We start from the raw sequence: 6,927 nt of genomic DNA on the forward strand, positions 1-6,927 counted from the left end.
TAGTATAGTATAGTATAGTATAGTATAGTATAGTATAGTATAGTATATAGCATAGCATAGCATAGCATAGCATAGCATAGCATAGCATAGCATAGTATAGTATATAGTATAGTATAAGTTTCTTCATTCTAGGAGTTAGTGACACAAAGGTTGTTTTGTATTAGGAACGTCAGAATGGCCTCCAGCTGACCTCTAAAGCCTTCTGCCTCCTTGACTCTTACCTCATGGTTTCTGAGTCTAGCTCCTTGATGCTGTGTCTCCTCAAGTTGAATGTCCTTCTGGCCTGGAGCCAGGTACAGAGCCTGAAGTAGGATTAGCCATGGCAGGAAGAGCCTGAGGGGTTGCATCAAGAGTTATAACGCTCATGCATATCCCAAATCATCATGTGTTACTAGCTTTATTTTAACTTTGAGTAAATAAGTACATCCCACATTCCTCTCTTGTTTTTGTCAGATATTTTTATCATAGCAAAAGGAAAAGTAATTAATACAATCTACCTATAGCCCTACTACCAAGGCTCAGGAATCATTACTTAAGAAGGACAGAAAGAATGTAAGAGCCAGAGGTGGTAGATGACTGAAAGATAGAAGTATCTTTGTGACACAAAAGGAAGCAATTATAAGACTTGAGTAAACTCAAGTCATACCAAATCCCAACATAAAGAAGGGAAAGCTAAGAAGCAATTAGAAATTGATAGCTACTTGGAATGGAAGAGTCCATTTTCCTTAAGAGTGTAGCACCTGGGAGCTGGAGAGATGGCTCAGAGGTTAAGAGCACTGACTGCTCTTCCAATAGGTCCTGAGTTCAATTCCCAGCAACCACATAGTGGCTCAAAACCATCTGTAGTGGGATCTGATGCCCTCTTCTGGTGTGTCTGAGGACAGTTACAGTGTACTCACATACATAAAATAAATAATTCTTAAAAAAAAGTTTTGCATCTGGTAAGTCAGTACAGGACACATGTTTATAGAGTACTATTAGTGTGATTTGTGAATGAAGATTTGTCCCTTTGATATCAAAATGTCATCCATTAGGCAGCTGAATAAGTCTAAGTAAAAAGGACAGTGATTTAAATTAATTTGTTCTAGAAAAAGTTACCTCAAAATTCCCAAAGAATGACTTAGATAGCCATTACCATAATGGTTATACATTAGGGACATTATCTCAAATAGAGTAAGGGCCTGTTGCTTTATGGCTTTGGTAAGTGATTTCTAAACTTAGTGACTAAAGTGAATAAGTGAGAAGAAAATAAAACAAGAATTTATTAAGTCCAGGACAGCCAGGGGTACTGAGACCCTGTCTCAATAAGAAATAGTTATAAGCAACAGGTATTTTTAATATTTATTTGTGTGTGTGTGTGTGTGTGCATGAGTATGTCTGTAGAGGTCCAGAAGAGGGCACTGGATCCTTTCAAACTGAAGTTGCAGGCAGTTGCATATCATCTGATGTGGATGCTGGAGCTAAACTGAGGTTCTCAGTAAAATTGTCAAGTGCTTTTGATTTACCACACAGCTATTTCTCCAGCCTCTTTCCCAAGCAAGTATTATGTAAGAAAGTTTTCCAGCGACATTTCAGCAAGTACCCTTGTTGTTTACAGAGTACTTCAATAGCTAACATCATGATCAAGCCATGATTCAATGATCTGAGCTCCTGGAAGGTAGCTACAACAATTTTGCTAATGAAACTGGAAAAACTAAATGAAGTCAATTAACATAAAATGTTGCATTTCAGTTAAATGTAGAATTTCTGAATGAACTAAAGATTTAAAAGTATGGGGAGGCATTATAAGATCCTCCACTGATTTTACTTTGGTCCTAGATAATGACAGTTTTGGTCTTGTGGCACCTACATCATTAGTTGAAAATAGAGAAGTATAATATCATGTAGGGAAAAAAAATGACTCATTTCTTCTCTGTATTAGAGAAGTAAACCATGAAGCCAAAAAAGTCAGAGCATTTGCAGTCTTAGAAAGTCCAACAGAGAACAAGAATGTATGCCTCCAGATCATTGAAAACAACCCTTATAAAATGACAGCTTTTAAGCAAAAAAAAAAAAAAAAAAAAAAAAGCCAAAAACATAGTTACAATCTATGGTTAAGCTATTCCTTGGGTATTTAAGTTGTTATGATATTTTAGATGTTTTAGTTTCTTTTCTTGTTACTATAATAAAATATCTGGGCAAAAGCAATTTAGGGAAAAATATTTATTTTATGGTCCATCACAGTAAGAATCTAAAAGTTCCTCATTCCCTTCTAAAAAAGAATTCAACCAGTCAGGCAGGAAACAGGCAATCAAAATATGACTACATATTAGACATTTTAAATTTAATAACAACAATAACACTTTCAATAATGTGACAATTTGCTAATGAATACCTTCACTGTTTCTTACTGTTCTTATGCAGATTCAATTTTACAAAAGCATAAATTCTATTCTATTGGTACATACTCTCAGTTGTTAAAGATTAAAGCACTATTTAAGACAGAACCAATTTGAACAAATCCTGACCTTAGCATAATAATTCGCACAAAGATTTAATGTGTTTATGAATTGTCTCAATATTTCCTTTTTATTTATTCTTGCCCTCAGCCCTGACATCCTACTGCATTTCACACCCCAAACACCTACCACTCACTTTCATAAGTCACAATCTCTTTGTCTCTCAGAATCTAGGCTCAGAGACATGGCATGGATGGCTTGGAAATCCCCATACTCATTTCTATACTAATCACTGTTCACCAAGGGAGTGATTATCTACATATCAAAACATAAGATGCCTGCATTGCAAGACTATGAGCCAATGACAAAGTAGCTGCTCTTCCAACTTGACACGAGAGGAGGGAGAACTTAGGGAAAAGAACAATCTTATTAGCTCAGCAAATCTTTATATTAATCTAACCTAATTAAAATAAAATAAAATACCTACTGGGATTCATTTTATTGCATCCTTTATAATTCTGATACCACAAGTATTTCACATTGCCACAGAATTCACCTTAACTATATGCTAAACATCTGAGAAATATCTCATAAAGCTGAATGTATTAATAAAGTATATTTTTCAAGATAGAAATACAATATTTCTTCTGATAGCTCGATTTGTAGCTTAATGGCCTCATTTACTTTGCACATTGTACATTGCATTTACTCCACACAACCCTGAAAACAACAGAAGCAGGTATGAACTTTATATATAAAATATGTTCACATTTTTGAAACTTGTCTTCCTAGAATCTTGAGGCATAAATACTGCTTTCTCCCTCTAAGGTATATGTTATTTTTCACTTTATTGTCAGTTAATGCTTTCATTGTTTTATATTCGGTAAGCTTTTTATCTTGAAAACATTTTACAATTAGTAAGTCAAATATCTGTGGTAAATCTGTGGTATGAGATAGTATATTAGTAAGGACACAACAACCTGCTAAGTCCAGGTTTAGGGAATGACATACCCTATTCAGGCCTTTAAGAGCACCTGCACACATAGTATATGCATCCACATTCTATACATACATAATGAAATGATAAAAGTAAATCTTTGAAAAACCCAAATTTTGTTTCTGTAAATAACAGCTTTCCATTTCTCCTCCTCCGCCCTCTGGCCTCGAGCATTCTGCCTTTATAGAAATTTTACATAGAAAAATTGTATTGTATTTGAGACTTTGAAACAGGATTATTTTGTGTATTTTAATACTTTGAAGGATTATCAAAGTTGAAGCAGGAGTCAGAATTTTCTTTATAAAGTGAAATAATGGTATGTAGAAAATAAAATATGTATCATATTTTGTTTATGTATTTTTTTCACCCATGGACACTTGGTTTGCTCCCCTTTTGGCTACTGTGAATAGTTCTGCTAGGAAGATAAATTTACACACTTATCTTCAGTTGTCTGCCTTCAATTATTTTAGGTATAGATCAGAAGTATAACTGGTAGGTCTCAGGATTATTCAATTTTCAGTTTTTAAAGGAATCTTATTTTTTTAGTGTTTACATAATTTCAAATTCCTGACCATAATGCAAAACTGATTCTACTTTCACCACATTCTTACCAAAATTCTTTAAAATGTTCATAACAGTAGCAATGTTGATAGTAATTTGTGATGACAGATAGTTTCTTTTTCTGAGTTATGGTATTCTTATATAGCCCAGGTTAGCTTCAAACTTGTGATCCTATTGTTTCTACTTCCTTAGTACTGAAAGTATGGTTACGTATATTAAGCCCAACTGCAAATTGATTTTTGATAAAGGGATAAAAAGAATTCATAAAAAAGACAATTTTGCCAAAAATACCATTGGAAGAATTAGAGATCCTACAACAATATCAACAAATCAACCTCAATGTCTGGCCCTGTGGCTGCAGACTGGGCAGTCTATTCTGATTTCTGCTTTTTGGAGCTGTCTTTGCTACAATGAAATACACCTGGTCCCACAACCACGATGGTTCCAATTCACAGTTGCGTTGATATCTAGGATTACAGATATGCACCACAACATCCAGCCATCCAGGTTTGATTTTTTTGTGCCATGTCTCATCTGCTACACACACACACATACACACACACACACACACACACACACACACACACACACACACGCCAACCAGAGATACATGGTGATACTCTGTCTCAAAAATCTTCTAATATTTCCATCCTATTTTTCAACTACTCAAAATTCATTTTAAGGAATGGCTCACACTGTTAGGAAAGATGTTTATACATTCATTTCAGGTCTTAGTGCAATGTTATATGAACAGTGTTCTTAGAAGCAGCTTAAAAACTCACTCAGAAACAAAACATTTTTATTCTTCAGAATTTACTGAAATTGGCAAGCAGCTTAAGAATGTCTTTTGTAATCTATACATGTCTGCAAAACTCAGAAGTTGTGACCACAAGTGATTGCAGCCCCAAAAACCAAGCATTTCCTGTTCAGTTGGGAAATTCAGTGGGTGGGGCAGGTGACAACACCCTGGGCCCTAGCTCCATTATATTCACTGGTATGTCAGATAATAAAGTCTGTTACAGAGGACAGTTTGATCTGGACCAAACTGTATTTTGAAATTACTGTTTTCCATGTGAGTGAACACTAAACTGCACAAGTTGGAAACACACTACCTACCTAGTATTAGTGAGTGGTTAAACTGCTTTCCAAGCTAATCTCTTGCAATCAGCTAAGGCAATCAGGCTTTAGATGATAAACAAAATAAAACACAACAAAAACCACTTTTCTTTTATTCACAGTTCCCTAAAACAGAAAGTTTTCTTGGTATTTTGTTTTTAATTTATTTATTTACATTCCAAATGTTGCCCCCTTCCCTGTCTGCCCTCCAAGAGTTCTTCACCCCATCCTCCCTCCCCTTTGTGTCTGAGACTCTTCTTATCTATTTTTGTAAGCCATTTTAAAGACCTTTGGAAGATCACATGTTACAAGATATCTTTAAAAAGGAGATCCTGGGACTGTTGTCTGAAATACATAAAGAATTCTTACAACTCAGTGTTAAAAACAAACTACCCTAACAAAATATCTGCATTAATAAGGGCTTAAGGTTTTCACATCTGCTGCATTCAATCTATTTTCATTTTGACTTTTTTTATTGCTTGTTGAGATGTTGTTTTCATAATTTTTGAGTGTTATAAGTTACCGTAATATCCCTTACAAATAATGACCTGTTTGTGCAAAAAAATGGCAGTAACTATTATACAAGTTTCACATTCAAACATAATCAACACAGTCTAGAACCGTATTTTTTTGCTTTGTTTTGTTTTGTTTTGTTTTTAGAGACGGGGTTTCTCTGTATAGCCCTGGCTGTCCTGGAAATCACTCTTTAGACCAGGCTGGCCTTGAACTCAGAGATCCGCCTGCCTCTGCCTCCTAAGTGCTGGAATTAAAGGCATGTGCCACCAATGCCCGGCTAAGATATCCATATTTATAAAACGATTTTAAAATACATTTTGTATCCTATAACAATGACATCAATTTCTTTTTGGTCAAATCTTGCGGAAACTTTTTTTTCCAGTTTATTTATTTTTATTCTTTAATCCTTTTTTACAGTCCAGACTCCATCCCCCTCCCAGCCTGACCCCACCCCTGCCCCAACTGCTCCCCATCCCATACCTCCTCCCCCCACCCCTGCCCTGTCTCCACGAGAATGTCCCCATACCCCAACCCCACCCCATCAGGCCTCCTCACTCCCTGGGGCCTCAAGTCTCTTGAGGGTTGGGTGCATCTTCTCTTACTGAGGCCAGACCAGGCAATCCTCTGCTGTATATGTGTCAGATATATACACATAAGTAAATATATATGTGTGTGTGTGTATGTGTGTGTGTGTATGTGTATGTATGCACACACATACACACACATATATACACACATATATACACATATATATATACATATATATACACATATATATATACACATATACACACATACATATACACATATACACATATACACATATACACATATACACACACACACACACACATATATATAAAATCTCAGCTGGTGTATGCTGCCTGATTGGTGGCTCAGTGTCTGAGAGATCTCAGGGGTCCAGGTCAGTTGAGATTGCTGGTCTTCCCATGGGGCCACACTCCTCTTCAGCTTCCTCCAGATTTTCCCCAATTCAACCACAGGGGTTCCCAGCTTCTGTCCATTAGCTGGGTGCTAGTATCTGCATCTGACTTTTTAAGCTGCTTGTTGGGCATCTCATAGGGCAGCCATGCTAGGCTCCTGTGTGCAAGCACACCACAGCTTCAGTAACAGTGTCAGGTCCTCAGGCCTCCTCTTGAGCTGGATCCAAATTTGGACCTGTCACCGGACCTCCTTTCTCTCGTGCTCTTCTCCATTTTTGTCCCTGCAGTTCCTTCAGACAGGAACAATTTTGGGTCAGAGCTTTTTGACTGTGAGATGACAACCCCATCCCTCCAC

The sequence above is a fragment of the Grammomys surdaster genome, unplaced genomic scaffold, assembly GCF_004785775.1.
Source record: "Grammomys surdaster isolate TR1022 unplaced genomic scaffold, NIH_TR_1.0 632, whole genome shotgun sequence".
NCBI classification, from domain to species: Eukaryota; Metazoa; Chordata; class Mammalia; order Rodentia; family Muridae; genus Grammomys; species Grammomys surdaster.